This window comes from Bufo bufo, chromosome 9 (genome assembly GCF_905171765.1).
Source record: "Bufo bufo chromosome 9, aBufBuf1.1, whole genome shotgun sequence".
Classification (NCBI taxonomy): Eukaryota; Metazoa; Chordata; class Amphibia; order Anura; family Bufonidae; genus Bufo; species Bufo bufo.
In genome coordinates this window covers 109671268-109689413 of record NC_053397.1, presented here as the reverse complement: position 1 = coordinate 109689413, position 18146 = coordinate 109671268, and positions in this window count along the sequence as shown.

The following is an 18146-nucleotide window of genomic DNA, read 5'->3' as shown; positions in this document are numbered from 1 at the left end:
AATTGCTAGTACCTTACCAGGATTCATCTTAAAGGCGTGAGGAGTCAGAACATGCCCTAGAAACAGAATCTCCTGCACACCAAAGACACATTTCTCTTGTTTAGCGGATAGCTGATTCTCCCTCAACACCTCTAATACTTGTCTAACATGAGACACATGGGATTCGAAGTCAGGAGAGAATATCAAAATGTCGTCAAGATAGACAATAACAAATTTACCTAAGAACTCCCTAAGAATGTCATTCATGAAGTTTTGGAACACAGCTGGGGCATTGCTGAGTCCAAAAGGCATCACCTGATATTCAAAGTGTCCTACCGGAGTATTGAACGCCGTCTTCCATTCGTCTCCCTCCTTGATTCGGATTAGATTGTATGCCCCTTTCAGGTCAATTTTGGAAAACCAGGTTGCCCCCAGGACCTGGTTAAATAAATCCGGAATCAATGGGAGGGAGTATCTATTCTGGACAGTGATTTTATTTAATCTCCGGTAATCGATACATGGCCTAAGACCACCATCTTTTTTCTTAACGAAGAAAAACCCCGCCCCCATAGGAGAGACAGAAGGTCTAATATGCCCTTTACCAAGGCTCTCCTTAATATAATCTTCCATGGCCTTGCGTTCGGGCATAGAAAGATTATAAATTCGTCCTTTAGGAAACTTGGCCCCCTCTGCTAGCTCTATGGTACAATCATAAGGTCTATGGGGGGGTAGAACCTCCGGGGTTGGTGATGAGAATACATCAGAATATTCTCTAACAACAGAGGGTAAAGTATCAGACTTTACTGAGACCCTAGCCTGTACCACGGACAGGCACGAGTCACACTTAGGCCCCCATCTCACCAACTCCCCATTGGACCAATCTATAGTGGGGTTATGTAGTCGGAGCCAAGGCAACCCTAGTACCACCTCAGCAGGTAGGTTCTCCAGGACTAGAAGCGAACATCTCTCTGAGTGGCACACACCCACGGTTAGAGAAATCTCCGAGGTACATAAGCTCACCGTACCACCAATAAGAGGAGTAGCATCAATAGCCATGACATGGATAGGAGTTGGTAAGGCAAACATAGGAATACCCAATCTAACAGCATACTCAGAGTCAATAAAGCTAGCCGCTGAGCCAGAATCAATAAAGGCCTTACCCGGCCATTTATCTACTCCCAGAGAAATCGTAATGGGTACCGAAAGCTTACATTTAGAAAATTCAGGGTGTACCTGGTCTTTAGGTTGCCTTGCCTTAGGAGACTTGACAGAGAGGACCTTCTTAGGACACTGGTTGATCCAATGGTCAGAATCTCCACAGTAAAAGCATTCTCCACGTCTGCGGCGAAGATTCCCTCGGGTCATGCCAACCTGCATGGGTTCCTCGGTGGAGACCTCAGCATTGTCTCTGGGATAGGCCTCTGGCTGGACCACCATCTGGGAAGAGAACTGTTGTTCCTGTCGTCTCTCTCTTACCCGTCAGTCAAGTCGGACAACAAGGGTCATCATCTCCTCTAAGGTCTCTGGAAGTTGATAACTGACCAGAAGATCCTTTAATTTATCAGACAGACCTGACCTGAACTGACTCTTCAGGGCTGGTTCGTTCCATCCTGAGGGGACACACCACCTTCTGAATTGGGTGCAATAATCCTCCACTGGTAAATTGCCCTGAACCAGTGCCCTTAGAGCCGTCTCGGCTACTAGAGCCCTGTCTGGTTCATCATAGAGGGTACCTAGGGCCTGAAAGAACCACTCCAGAGAATATAAACAACTGGCGCCAGCAGGTAAAGAGAACGCCCAGTCCTGGGGATCACCCTGTAATCGGGAAATTATAATGCCCACGCGTTGACTCTAGGGGCCAGAGGACACGGGGCGCAAACGGAAGTAAAGTTTTCAACTCTCCTTAAAAGAGAGAAACTTCTTCTGGTCTCCAGAAAAGGTTTCTGGGAGCTTAATCTGGGGCTCAAAATGCGGACTGGAGGCCTGAGGAGTGGAAGAGCCTTGCCCTAACTCAAAAGAGCTGAGTTTTTCCCCTAACTCCTGCACCATCTGCGTCAGATTAGAGACATAGTCAGTCAGGGTCACCAGAGGATTCATAATACAGTGGTTATTGGGCCTGTTAATCTGTAACGGTCGCGTACACACACACACACACACAGGGGGAAGGGAAGTGACCACTGCGCTCCACCCTTACCCCTGGCCCTGCCTACTTGCCTCGCGAGTCCTAATGACAGGGGACAACTGGACGGCAATCCCTAACTTGGAGTAAGTGCAGGGATGACAGACAGACAAACAACAGGACGTGAACCGACCGAGTCAATACCAGGAAAGCTGCAAAGTACAAATGGAGCAAGCAGAGAATTGTCAGGAGAAGCCGGGGTCATAAATACCAGGAGAGCAGAGAAGTACAAGAGGAGTCCTAAGAGAATAGTCAGGTGGGAGCCGAGGTCACAATACCAGGACGGATGCGCAGTACAGGAGGATCAGGCAAAAGGATGGTCAAGGAACAGGATCAGGTAAGTATTCAGCAGTCCAACAATTAGCCAGGAACCTAGAAATTAACAGGCAACCTGTAGCCAGCAGGCTGCCTGTATTTATAGTGGGGGGGGTGAGGGTCATGTGACGTGGCCAGCGTCACATGACCGACAGACCAACCAGTCGAGCACCGAGTGATCAGCTCGGCGCTCAAGGCAGACTTAGGAGCAAGGAGCCACCCAGCTAGTAAAGCCGCCCTGGGAATGAGGTCAAACACAGAACCTCATTCCAAAAGCTAAGCAACAGTTCTGCGGGCAATGGGGGACAGAGTGCACCTTCGGAACCCCGTGACAAATAGTAAGTGCAGTGAGATCCCCGGGCACCGCTCTATATGGCAGCATACTCGGTTCACATAGTTTATACAGGTGAAAGGTCCTCTTTAAAAAACACCTGGCCAAGTTGCTGACAGTGCAGTCGCTGCTGTACCATTTAGTAGAGTTGTCTTTAGGGAGCTGATGACATACACTCAGCCTTGCTGGAACATACCTACCGTAGCCGGCATAATTTCAGACAAAAAGCAATTTCTGCCTTGTACTCTCACATAGTGGAGAATTTGGGCCTATATCTGCCTTTGTCTCCATGCAGCAAGGTGCATGCCATGGTGGACACCTGGAGCAGCTGTGATGGGCAGGGACAGTACATGTCTTTCATGGCCCAATGCATCAATATTTTATGGCAGCAGCGAGGCAGCACCCCAGCAACAATGCCAGATCCCTTTGACACCTCCATGTTTCCTCCAATTTAGAAACTGATTGGCTGAGTGGCTACTCTCACCAAGGCCGATTATCTCTAACACCACATGGCAACACTTGACTATCACATGTGTTAGAGATGATCGGCCTTGGCGAGTGTAGCCACACAGTTGTTAAAGTGCATCAAGCAGCAAACATCCCGATGGCTGTCTTCCTGTCAGCTCCCACTGAGCAAGGTGGTCCGTGACAATGGCTGCAACATTGTGGCTGTGCTGAACCAGAGGTGATAAAGCAACAAATCTAGTCGTGCAACACTTTTTAAAAAGTGCACTGGCTTGCGAGAGATAACATTGTAACATAGTAACATAGTTTATAAGGCTGAAAAAAGACATCTGTTCATCCAGTTCAGCCTGTTATCCTGCAATTTGATCCAGGTGCTTGCAATGTCCAGGATACCAGCCTCACATTTCAGCCATTCTTTGGTGGCAAGGAACTCCCTCTTGAACTTACAGTGACAGAACGGTCTGCTATTACACTGCATAATCCGCAATGTTCCAACTTGCTGGAATTTCACTTTGCTCATGCTTGTGTAGGAGAAGTGTAATGATTTTGTCATGTACCAGACTGCCTCATCAGGGAACATGTATTGTTTTAAGGTTGGGGAATGGCAGCTCATCTGAGATGCCTGTTGCATTGTGAGATTGTGAAACAGCTCTTATTACATGAACACTGTTATTTTGCTATTTGGCCACAAGAGGCTGCTGTTTCCCCACACAGCTAAACAGACTGCTCAGATTTAAAGGGAACCTGTCATGTGGATATTTGATTATAATCTAACTAATTATATACAATCATTAACTACTAAAAAATACCTTAGATGTATTCACTTACTGGTGTGACAGATGGTTATCTCATAATATACACACAAAGATGCCGCATGCCGCATGCTAATGAGCTGATTTGAGTCCGGCGTGATGTCATTGAGTCCAGCGTATATTTAATTCAGAGCTATAGCCACTCCCCTGCCCACCTGCTGCTGGTTCATATGGAAACAAACTGTCATTCAGCAGCAGGTAGGCGGGGAGAGTCAGGAGCTCATGAATATTCATGACTCATCATTATCAGCTGGAGCTTTTTGTCACGGAACCATGAACCAGACGTACAACAAGAGATAAGTGAAAATAAGAAGGCTTTATTGAAAATAAAGCTGTAAAGCAAAAGTCCAAACGGATGGTGAAACCGAGCAGAGTCTTTGCGAAGCCAGAGGTCAGGAACCAGAAGGGTAGTCAGACGAAGCCAGGATCAGGAACCAGCAGGGTAGTCAGACGAAGCCAGGATCAGGAACCAGCAGGGTAGTCAGACGAAGCCAGGATCAGGAACCAGCAGGGTAGTCAGACGAGGCCAGGATCAGGAACCAGAAGCAGCAGCAGTCTTAGAAGCATGTGAACACAAGAGGACCAAGCAAGTAACTGAAGCCACAGACCTCCTATATATATGAGCTAGGCATCCAGCTCCTCCCAGGGGAAGGAGGAGCCGCAGGGTGGAAGGCTACAAGAAACCCGGGACCCAAGATGGCCGCCAGCACATGTCAAACGAAGGAGAGCAGCAAGCAGGTAAGACCATGACAGTACCTCCCCCTCAAGGGCCCCTCCTCCGCGGAGCACAAAACGGTTTCTGAGGGAAGCGTGCGTGGAAGGCTCGGAGCAAGGCAGGAGCATGGACATCTGCGGAGGGAACCCAGGAACGCTCCTCTGGACCATAACCACGCCAATGGACCAAAAACTGCAACCGACCGCGGACCAGGCGTGAGTCCAGGATATTGCTCACCTCATATTCCTCACGATTGCCCACTTGGACCGGACGAGGCCGAGGAACCGAGGAAGTGAAACGATTACACACCAGTGGCTTCGACAGGGAGACATGAAACACGTTGGAGATCCGCATGCCAGGAGGAAGCGCCCTCAGGTCGAGTTTGGTAAAGACCGTGGCCCCTTTAAGGCGATCGAACAGCTCGGAAATCAAGGGTATCGGGTAAGCGTTCTTGATCGTGATGCGATTGAGACCCCTGTAATCGATGCAAGGCCTCAACTCACCGCCCTTCTTTTTCACAAAGAAAAATCCAGCCCCTGCCGGGGACGAAGATTTGCGAATGTGTCCGCGTGAAAGCGCCTCCCTCACGTACTCCTCCATGGCCTCATTCTCCGCTACCGACAGTGGATAGACTTTGCCACGAGGAGGAACGGCACCAGATTGTAACTCTATGGCACAATCGTATGGGCGGTGCGGAGGTAGGGCAACCGCGCGCACCTTATCGAATACATCCCGGTACTCCTCGTATTCAGGAGGCAACAGAGAGTCCGAGGAAGTACACAGCAACTTGACAGACCCATGGATGCAACTAGCCCCACACTGCGGTGACCACGAGAGGATCTCGACCGATCTCCAATCGAAAGTCGGATTATGCTTCTGGAGCCAGGGGTACCCCAAGACCACCGAGTAGTGTGGAGATGAAATAACCTGAAGGCAGACCGACTCTCTGTGAACGGCACCAATGGCTATTCCCACTGGAAGGGTCTCATGAGTCACGTGTGGCGGCAGAAGGGGTCTGCCGTCTATCGCCTCAAGAGCCAGTGGGGAACCTCGAGCCTGCAGAGGAATGGAATTGGCGGCAGCGAACACACTATCAATGAACAAACCACCAGCACCAGAGTCCACCAACGCCTGGGTCGTCACCGAGCCCCCGACCCAGGAGAGGACAACAGTGATCAGTGGTTTGTCAACACGGGAAACCGGGGACGAGGAGACTCCACCCAAGATCTGCCCCCGACAGGATCTCAGGGTACGAGCGTTTCCCGGACGGTTCGGACATGCCAACCGAAAATGCCCACCGAGACCACAGTACATGCATCGGCCCTCGCGTCTCCGGAGTGCCCTCTCCCCCTCGGACAGGCGAGCAAACCCCAGCTGCATGGGTTCACCCCCAGACAAGTCATCCCCAGGAGGCGTGGGAGGAGAGGGAGGCACGGGTGGGACAGCAAACGTAGGCACCAATCTGTTAGAAGACCTCCGCAGGTTCTCCTTAAAGGAAGGTCTCTCCCTGAGTCTGGTGTCAATCAAAATCAGGAAAGAAATAAGAGACTCGAGCTCAACTGGTAGGTCCTTAGCTGCAACCTCATCCTTCAAGGCATCCGAGAGACCATGAGAGAAAGCAGCGACCAGAGCCTCATTATTCCAGCCCACCTCTGCTGCCAGGGTACGAAACTCAATGGCGTATTCAGCTACGGATCGTGAACCCTGTCTGATGGACATAAGGAGCTTCGCAGCAGAGGCAGCACGAGCCGGCACATCGAATACCTTCCGAAGAGAAGCAACAAAACCGGAAAACTCGGCAACCACCGGATTGTTGTTCTCCCATAAAGGGCTGGCCCAGGCCAAGGCCTTGTCCGAGAGCAGCGAGATCAAGAAGCCCACCTTTGATCTCTCAGTAGGAAAGGCATGTGGCAGCAACTCGAAATAAATGCCCACCTGGTTAAGGAAACCTCGGCACTGAGTTGGCTCTCCCCCAAAGCGCTGTGGAAGAGGGGCAGAACCGGTCATACCCCGAAACACCGCAGGCGCAACAACAGGTGTCGGGGTAGACTCTGGCGCAACCACCGGAGCGGCAGTAGGAGCGAGCCCAGGAGCGACAACCGACCCATCGGCAACGGGAGCGAAATGAGCCGTGCGTTCAAGCAGGGTTTGCAACGCCACAGCGAACCGACCCAACAGGTGATCCTGCTGATCAAGTCTGGCAACCAGCGTGGGTAGCGAGGATGGCCCTGTACCGTCAGAATTCATGGCTTGGTCCTAATGTCACGGAACCATGAACCAGACGTACAACAAGAGATAAGTGAAAATAAGAAGGCTTTATTGAAAATAAAGCTGTAAAGCAAAAGTCCAAACGGATGGTGAAACCGAGCAGAGTCTTTGCGAAGCCAGAGGTCAGGAACCAGAAGGGTAGTCAGACGAAGCCAGGATCAGGAACCAGCAGGGTAGTCAGACGAAGCCAGGATCAGGAACCAGCAGGGTAGTCAGACGAAGCCAGGATCAGGAACCAGCAGGGTAGTCAGACGAGGCCAGGATCAGGAACCAGAAGCAGCAGCAGTCTTAGAAGCATGTGAACACAAGAGGACCAAGCAAGTAACTGAAGCCACAGACCTCCTATATATATGAGCTAGGCATCCAGCTCCTCCCAGGGGAAGGAGGAGCCGCAGGGTGGAAGGCTACAAGAAACCCGGGACCCAAGATGGCCGCCAGCACATGTCAAACGAAGGAGAGCAGCAAGCAGGTAAGACCATGACACTTTTCAATACAAGATGTTGGCAGATTGACTGGGTCAATTAAAGAAAGTGACCCAGCATTGTGCTAAGAGAATCAGTCACTTATTTATGTTGCCCTTAGTTAGGACACCATAAAACTGGTGACAGGTTCCCTTTAAATATACATAGGAGATGGAGCTGTGTGTCTAAAGGAAGGAAGCTGGTGTCTATCTTAGTTGCAGACAGGAAAAGTGTGTACTGGAAAAGTGTTCCTTGGGCTGATCTGGGTACTGTCGTCAGACCGCTGGGTGGAGGCCGTTGCTACCTCCTCTTCCTCATCCGATGCCAAGAATGGTTGCGCATCGGTGAGACCTGGGAATGTATGGGAAAATAATTCCTCTCGAGTGGAGGGGCTATGGTGGTGGTGGTGGTGTCGTCTTTGGGGGTGCACACAGCAGAGAGTGAGGAGGGTGCAGATACAGAGGACTAGGAAGGTGCAGAAGCAGAAGGCTGAATGAGCCACTCAACCAACTCTGGTGCGTCCTTTGACGTAATCTCACGCACCTTCTCCAACTTCCCACTTAGGCTCCGGCCTGGTGCACCTGCCCGACCCCTACAACCTCTGCGGAACGGCCTGCCTCTTCCTCTGCCTGTAATTTTCAAAATGTCCCTATGCCAAAGTTCCTAGAGAAGAGCAGTATTTGTGGAAGCTGATATATGGCAGGCCTCAATCAGTTGTTACTTAAAGCAGGTATATTATCCTCAAGAAGTAATTTTGTGGATGCAGGTATATGGAAAACCTCTATCACTATTTTGTGGAAGCTGATATATGGAAGGCCTCAATCAGTTGTTAGTTGAAGCTGGTATATCACCCTCAAGCAGTAATTTTGTGGATGCAGGTATATGGAAAACCTCTATCACTATTTTGTGGAAGCTGATATATGGCAGGCCTCAATCAGTTGTTAGTTGAAGCAGGTATATCAAAACCTGCAATCTGTATTTTGTGGATGCAGGTATATGGAAAACCTCTATCACTATTTTGTGGAAGCTGATATATGGCAGGCCTCAATCAGTTGTTAGTTGAAGCAGGTATATCAAAACCCGCAATCTGTATTTTGTGGACGCAGGTATATGGAAAACCTATATCACTATTTTGTGGAAGCTGATATATGGCAGGCCTCAATCAGTTGTTAGTTGAAGCAGGTATATCAAAACCCGCAATCTGTATTTTGTGGACGCAGGTATATGGAAAACCTATATCACTATTTTGTGGAAGCTGATATATGGCAGGCTTCAATCAGTTGTTAGTTAAAGCTGGTATATCACCCTCAAGCAGTAATTTTGGGGATGCAGGTATATGGAAAACCTCAATCACTATTTTGTGGAAGCTGATAGATCGCAGCCCTAAATCAGTATTTTCTGGAAGCATACAAATGCACTATAATATACGTTCTATGTTAGAAAGTATATTATAAGTATATCACACACCTCTATATCACACCCCTATCACACCTATCGATAGCACAACGTTACCAGTCCTTAAAAGGACTTTTGTGGCCCTATTAGCTAGCGTTTGGTGTCCCTAAGTTCCTAACAGCCTGTCCCTGCTTCAAAATGCAACCTCTCCCTACACTGGCAAAACACATAATGTAAAATGGCTGCCCAATCGGGTTCTGTTATAGGGTTGGGGGTGTGTCCATGTGCTGAAATGTCTTAATTGGCTGTCCTGTCCCACCAGATGGATGTGTCATGGGTCAAAATTCGGCGCAATGCAAAAGAATATGACGCGTGCGGACATCGCCATATGTTCGCATGTTCGGCGCAAAGTTCGCCGCGAACCGACCGCCGGGCGAACCGCAAGGCCATTACTATTAGGCATGTGCCATATTACAGTTTGGGAAAAGGGAGGGGGATAGTACTGTATAGTCTGGTAAGATTGTAAACCGCGGACTAGCCTGTATCTCACACACACATGATTGTTCCCGTTCTTCAGGGTAATAACAGGTATGGCGAGACAGAGTTAGCTCTGCTCGCAGTAGGTAAATTGCGCAAGTGTTACCAGCCTCTGGGCTGACTGTATGTAATATGATTTTATGTTCACTACATTTGGGAGTGTGTTTGATATCCCGTAACAGTAAAACCATTCTACAGGAGCTGGTGTAAGAGTTGTTTTCCTTGTTTGTGACTTTGCTGTATCCTGGGGAGCCCAACCCGGTACATGGCTTGCAGCATTCTAAGGACAACTGAGGCATGCACAATGTCATCCCCCTGATATTTATCTTAGAGCAGACGCTCATGCAACAAGGGACAATAGTAAATGAAGAACAACTACCGCATCTTTCTGCTCTCTCTGTATCTGTTGAAGACCCACAAAAAAAGTCCCATGGAGGAGGAAACAGAGGAGGAGGAACTGCCTTTTGAGGATGAGTCGTAGGTAAAGGAGCAGGAGGATGATGATGACAAAGACATTGGCTGGAAAGAACTGGGTCCTCAGGCACACTAGCCAGAATGGCAAGCTCTATGCTTGCTTTCTGACACTGGATAGCCATGCTTTAAGACCCTCGCTATCAAATCAAAATAGGGGGGTGCTTTCCTTCTACAGATAGGCATGCCAAATTACTTTTTTTTCCAGGAAACACTGTGTATGAATCTTGCTGCAGCTTTTGAGGAGCAGAAACCTTTTGCTAGGATGTGTGAAAGGGAAGCGACTGCCCCCCCCCTCCCCCCACAGAGTTATCCACCTTTAGCAGCATGAGCCAGTTCAGTCTCCTCAACATGATGGAATAGTTTTTTCATGTGCTGTGTTAGGGCTTGTTCACACGACCGTGTGCTGCCCGCGCTGTGGACCGCAGATTGTGGTCTGCCATGCAGGGGCACCGACTGTGGGGCAGCCGCAAGCACATCGCAGACCCATTCACTTTAATGGGTTCGCGATCTGTCTGTTCTGCAAATAGATAGAGCAAGTGCGGAAGCACGGAACAGAACATCAGAGAAGCACTCCTTAGTGCTTCCGTGGGGTTCTGTTCCGTACTTCCGTTCCACACCGTTCCGCATCTCCGGATTTGTCAATGAGTCCGCATCCGTGATGCGGAATGCACACATACCCGGTCCGCAATAGGGCAACGGGTCACCTACGGTCGTGTGAATGAGCCCTGAGGCAAATCGGCAAACTGACAAACTGAGACCTACTGCCTCAACACTTAGGTCCAGTCCTACCTGGACTCTGGTCAGTATGCTCTCCCTTTTTTGTCCAGGCTCCAGTTTCATCTCTGAGAAGGTTTTCAGTATGGCAGGGGCATGGTGAAACCCAAACGGACCAAGATGTCCTCCACCAGTGTCCAAACCAGCACTTTTGATAAAATGAATGAGGCATGGATTTGGGAGGATTTTCACACTCCTCTGGCTGAGGCTGATAGATCTGGCCTTTCTGATGGCCTACCAACCATCATGTTTCATACCCTATGCCATTACTGCTGTCTGCCTGCCAACATGTATCATTTGGCTGCTGCTATGACCACCATTGCAGATGCTACTCCTCTCTGCAAGTCCCCTACTGCCACCACTAGTGACACAACAGTCGCCACTAGTACTAAAAGCCCTAAACAGCCAAACTACTTCCTTGCAGTGGCGGATCCGGGGGGGGAGGGGCAACGGGGCAATTGCCCCCCCCCCGAGCTGGCGGCGGTGGCGGGGCACAGGGAGATGAACGCTTCCATTGTGGAAGCGCTCATCTCCATAGTCATCTGTATCTCCGTCCTCAGGACAGCGATACAGATGGCTGTGCTGAGGCAGGGGAGGGAGAGGCGTGTCCCTTTCCCTTCCTCTGATAGGCTGCCGGCCTAGTGCCTGCAGCCTATCAGAGGCCGGCGCAGGCGGCGCAATGACGTCATCGCGCCGCCTGAGACGTACAGCGCGGGACACAGGCCGGAAGAGGCCTGCATCGCATCGCTGACATGGAGGTAAGTATGTGTTTTTTTTTGTGGTTTTTTATTTATATATACAATACTTTTACTGGCACATGGGGGGCTGTTATTACTGGCACTGGGGGGGGGGCTGTTATTGCTGGCACATGGGGGGCTGTTATTGCTGGCACATGGGGGCTGTTATTGCTGGCACAGTGGGGGCTGTTATTACTGGCACAGGGGGGGGCTGTTACTACTGGCACGGGGGGCTGCTATTACTGGCACAGAGGGGGGGCTGTTATTGCTGGCACATGGGGGCTGTTATTGCTAGCACATGGGGGCTGTTATTACTGGCACATGGAGGGGCTGTTATTACTGGCACATGGGGGGCTGTTATTACTGGCACATGGAGGGATGTTATTGCTGGCACATGGGGCTGTTATTGCTGGCACATGGGGGCTGTTATTACTGGCACATGGGGGGGCTGTTATTACTGGCACATGGGGGGCTGTTAATACTGGCACATGGGGGGCTGTTAATACTGGCACATGGGGGGCTGTTAATACTGGCACATGGGGGGCTGTTAATACTGGCACATGGGGGGCTGTTAATACTGGCACATGGGGGGCTGTTATTACTGGCACATGGGGGGCTGTTATTAATACTGGCACATGGGGGGCTGTTATTAATACTGGCACATGGGGGGCTGTTATTAATACTGGCACATGGGGGGCTGTTATTAATACTGGCACATGGGGGGCTGTTATTAATACTGGCACATGGGGGGCTGTTATTAATACTGGCACATGGGGAGCTGTTATTAATACTGGCACATGGGGTGCTGTTATTAATACTGGCACATGAGGGGCTGTTATTAATACTGGCACATGGGGGGGCTGTTATTAATACTGGCACATGGGGGGCTATTAATACTGGCACATGATTGGGGCCACTATAGGGGCATCTACTGAGGCCACAAAGAAGGGGTATTTTATATGGGGCGCTCTGTACAGTACAATTTTATACTGGGACACATTATGGTGGGTACAATGGGGAAGGGGGAGAGGAGTACTATGGGGTCATCTATGGGGGGCACTAAGAAGGGGTATTTTATACTTGCAAATTATGGGGGACACTGAGGGCATCTACTGGAGCATTTTATACTGGTACATTATGGGGGGCACTAGGAGGAAGGAGGGTGTGGAGCACTATGGGGGCATTTACTGGGGGCACTATATAGGGGTATTTTATACTGGCACATTATGGGGGCACTATGGGGACATTAGCTCACCTGGGGGCATTACAAGGGGGTATTTTTTGCACTGTCACATTATAAGGAGAATTATTTCTATTGGGGGGGCATTATGGTGGGCTTTATTACTCCCCCATGGTATGAGCCCCCTAGTAGCAGCACCAGCCTCTCCCTGCTCTTCTATTCCTCTGCCTCTTCTCCAAATCCTTATTATGAAATCTTTCTCATTAGGATAAAACACATCAGCTCCACCGAGCCCCCCAGCCAAAGTGTGGAAGTTGCGTCCGAGATCCCCAAGGGCCAAGTCAAGTAATTGTAAGTTTTCATGTGAAATATGTTTGTTATACACATATAGCATACACTGTGTAGTCTGTTCTATAAGCACCATTGTTTTGTGGTGGCAGACAGAAAATAATCTGAAAGTGCCCCTCCCGAGACCAGGCTCTGGATCTGCCACTGCTTCCTTGTCTATTCTATTCTATGCTGCTACTGCTTCTGTTGCAGCTTCATGCCATGATTACCCTACCCTTTCTGTATCCACACTGTACTCCTGTTGCTCCCAGGCTTTGGAATGTGAAAAAACATAACACATGCAACATCGCAGTATGTTTTTAAACACGCTGATTGTTAACACCGTCAACCATGCCTCTAACCCTAGCTATGTATGTCATTGTCATTGTCACTCTGACATTACTTGCCTTCATTGTGTTGAAGACAGAGCTTAAGGGGGGGGGGGAGATAATGCAAAAATTCATAAAACATTTGTTTCAGGTAGAATCAATTTTAATCCTGCAGATTATACATGGCTATAGTTTTGTGTGCTGGCCTTGTGAAAAAACACCATTTGGGAGTTGCTTGCACAGAGCTAGAGGCAGCAAAGCTTGGCCTAGGTCTGTCACATTTTGAGGTGCAGCTCTGTTCAGATACCTGGTGCTTCCACACATCATGGGTAACTTATGTATTCTGTAGTTTGTTTAGAGTCTCTATTTGGCTGTTATTTTTTGCACATGCTATTGCTGCCTTGTTATGATTACATCATTCATTTGACCTGGTTTTCTGCTTTATATCACAGGCAGGCCATGGTCATTGTGTATTTTGGTTGGCAACCATGGCATGTGTGATAAGGTGATATTATGTACACCTGCGGTCTGCATTTAGTTACAGGTTACGCTGGGTGATTCTACATATCACCCACCATAGTGTGGTTCAGCACCTTGTATTTCTGGCACGTTCCCCTGTCAGTACGGTATATGTGAGGGTGGGGGTTTTGTGGCTCCAATATATGGGGCGTCCCATTCTCCCATTTCCTTGTACCTTATGTCATTGTATGTATTTTATGTCTTAATAAAACTACATATATTTTATATGAGTGTTCTCCTAATTTTTTGGGGGTTATTGGTTTGGTTCTTTTTTGGTTATAGTAATTTTTGCTAGACCCCAGTGTATTGCATGCACTTTATTAGAGTTTTTCTTATTGGTTGGTCTATCTGTCACATTTTGAGCCTGTGCTCACAGTATCAGTGGCATCACCAGTTCCTGAGCTAACCACAATAGAAGCAGATCTGGCCCTGGCAGTTTTTGGGGAGGTTTTGGCCATACATTTTCCCCTTTTTTTTTTGCCACCGGTGCCACCTTCTTCTCCTAAGCACCCTGATCTGGCTCCCAGGTCCTGTCCAACACACAATCATCATCATAGTCCTCACCTTCCCCACAAATTTTATTAGACTGTGATATTTTATGGTGGGCTCCTTGGCCCAATCCCGATTCCCTGCTCCGTATTTGCCTCGACTGCCACTGTTGCTACCACTGCCACCAACACACCTATGCATGGAGTCCCCTGCTTTCCTGTGAAACCTTTTCCTCATGGCATTCCAAAATCTGACTTCTCTCACACAAATCATTTACAGAGGGCTGTTGTAATGAAAGAACGGGAGCTTCTGACAACCCTATGAGGAGGAACGATCCGATTAAAAAAAGATTTTATTGGTGATAATTAATGCATTTCGGGATTGCACTGATCTAGTCATCAGATAAGACAGGCAAGGTGCGTACGATCCCAAAGCGCATTGATTTCCACCAATAAAATCTTCTGTTGGATCATTCCTCCACATAGTGCTACCAAAAGCTCCCATTCTTTCATCACAGCAACCCTCTGTATAATCTGGACCAGCAAGGACTCCAGTGGGATTGTGTGCAACAATTGAGGCAACCTCTTTTATAGGCCTTCACAGCTGTTGTGCGCTTAGCACAACAGTGCTAGGTTAGTGGTTATTTTGCGTGTCGCTACCTGCTCTATCCAGTGGTCTTCTCTTCTTTCTCCTCCAACAACAAGTTATCAGCATGGAGACTCTCCTAAGTATCTACCATAGCATTAGCGTGTGTTGGGGTTTTGTTGCCTCTTCTTAGGAAAAAAGTCCACTAAGAGAGGGCAGTGAAGACAGAGAGGATGCAAAGGCTTCTCTAAGGCTGCAAGGAGGAGGTGCAGGAGGAATGCTATGACCCCTGACTCCAAGGAATGGTGTCAGACTAAGAAGTGACCTCCATGTGACTATGAGGAGGAGTGAGCTATCCAGTCCACAATCTCATCCTCAATAATAACGTTGTGCCTTTCGGAAGCCAGGAAGAACTGTGGACTAATGCTAGTACTACTAGCTGAGTGTCTGGTGCTGCTACTACCCACGTTCTGACTCTGGGAGGATGAAGCATAAGCCTTTGGTTTTGCACTCTTCCATTTTCTAGACATTTTATTATGATGACTATAAATGAAAAGTAACGTGTTTGGTACACACATATACACTCACCTAAAGAATTATTAGGAACACCATACTAATACGGTGTTGGACTCCCTTTTGCCTTCAGAACTGCCTTAATTCTACGTGGCATTGATTCAACAAGGTGCTGATAACATTCTTTAGAAATGTTGGCCCATATTGATAGGATAGCATCTTGCAGTTGATGGAAATTTGAGGGATGCACATCCAGGGCACGAAGCTCCCGTTCCACCACATCCCAAAGATGCTCTATTGGGTTGAGATCTGGTGACTGTGGGGGCCATTTTAGTACAGTGAACTCATTGTCATGTTCAAGAAACCAATTTGAAATGATTTGAGCTTTGTGACATGGTGCATTATCCTGCTGGAAGTAGCCATCAGAGGATGGATACATGTTCTCATTCTGTTTACGCCAAATTCGGACTCTACGATTTGAATGTCTCAACAGAAATCGAGACTCATCAGACCAGGCAACATTTTTCCAGTCTTCAACAGTCCAATTTTGGTGAGCTCGTGCAAATTGTAGCCTCTTTTTCCTATTTGTAGTGGAGATGAGTGGTACCCGATGGGGTCTTCTGCTGTTGTAGCCCATCCGCCTCAAGGTTGTGCGTGTTGTGGCTTCACAAATGCTTTGATGCATACCTCGGTTGTAATGAGTGATTATTTCAGTCAACGTTGCTCTTCTATCAGCTTGAATCAGTCGGCCCATTCTCCTCTGACCTCTAGCATCCACAAGGCATTTTTGCCCACAGGACTGCCGCATACTGGATGTTTTTCCCTTTTCACACCATTCTTTGTAAACCCTAGAAATGGTTGTGCTTGAAAATCCCAGTAACTGAGCAGATTGTGAAATACTCAGACCGGCCCGTCTGGCACCAACAACCATGCCACGCTCAAAATTGCTTAAATCACATTTCTTTCCCATTCTGACATTCAGTTTGGAGTTCAGGAGATTGTCTTGACCAGGAGCACCCCCCTAAATGCATTGAAGCAACTGCCATGTGATTGGTTGACTAGATAATTGCATTAATGAGAAATAGAACAGGTGTTCTTAATAATTCTTTAGGTGAATGTATATTAATGTCAAGAATGGCCTAGACCTATCTTGACCCAGGTATAAAGTGTGTATTAAAACTTCACTTTTAATTCGACAAAATGATAAAACGGCTGTGAGCCATAACAAACAATTAAAACACTTTGTTTCCACCCCAAAGAGTTGACGACTTAGTTGCTGCCAGGGTGAGGGAGATGTGCACTATCTCCTATTCACCACAACTATATCTGCAGAGTTTGAACATAGGGGGGCAATGTGTGGATAGACTAATGTAAGCAAACTACCTGTAGTTGACTGCAAAAACTGATTAAATAGAATAGGTGACTGTGCTCCTACAAACAAATGTTCACAGCACACTTGTCTGACACTACGTTAGTAGCTGTCAAGAAGCATTCACACACTGCACACACGCTGCTACACGCTCCACCTAGCTAAAAAAAACTTGCTATATTGAATAAAATGTCCTATACAAGGACTTCTAAGCTAATAACCAACATTGGAGTGGACAACAATTGTTTAAAACAATCAACTTCCCCCCAACATATTTTACCAGATCACTGGCTTCTTCAGGGGTTTGGGCAGAATTCTTCCTCTAGTCCACACATAAGTCGTGTAAATTACAGCACTAACTGGATGCAGCTATATCCTCACCCTGGTTTAAGCTTAGAACTGCTCAACCTTCCTTGATTCCCTCTTGACTGACATTATTTTCACAGCAGGCACTTGGCCTATACTGCTTCAGTGGTGGCCTGCATCGAACACTACAAACCAACTTTCCCCATGACCTTCCATTCTATCTCACCATCAGCTCCCATGAAAACCACCTACACATTATACCTACGGGATCTTTTATGACATCCCATTCTAAATCAGTAGGCATTAATATGGAGTTGATCTCTTTTTTGCAGCTAAAACAGCTACCCCTTTTCTGGTAAGGCCTTTACTACATTTTTGAATGTGTCTACAATCCAGAAGAGCATTTGTGAAGTCAGACACTGATATTGGACTAGGGGGCCTTGCTTGCAATCTCTGCTCTAGTTCACCCCAAAGGTGTTCAATGGGTTTGAGGTCAGAGCTCTGTGCTCAGTGGCGTAGGGATCGCCATAGCAACCGCTATGGGGCCCGTCCAACCGCATTCTTTTTTAATTTTTTTATTAACACACTACACACAGGCAGCGTAACTACCGGGGAAGCAGCTGCTTCGGGGCCCGACATATCGATGTCTTACTGTTCAGGGCCCCCTTCACAGCAGCTGACCAGGCCCCCTCGCTAATGTGATCTAATCTTACTGTATTAAAGTCTCCTGATGTGTCTGGGATTTGAACCCACAACTTCCAATGTATGAGTGTATCAGAGGCAAAGCATTTACCCTCACAACCATAAAGGAGGCATTGCAACTGATTGAAAAAATTTGACACTTCTACTGTTATAGCTGGCTAAGTGTACATCTATACATATGACAGCTGCCCTAACACACCCAGCACTGCTATATCTCTATATGACAGCTATCCCAGTACACTCAGCTCTGCTATATCTCTATATATGAGCAGCTGTCATGTGTATAGATGTACACTTAGCCAGCTATAACAGTAGAAGTCTCATAATTTTTCAGTCAGCAGAAAGGCTGCTCTTATGGTCTTGTGGTTAGATGCTTTGCCTCTGA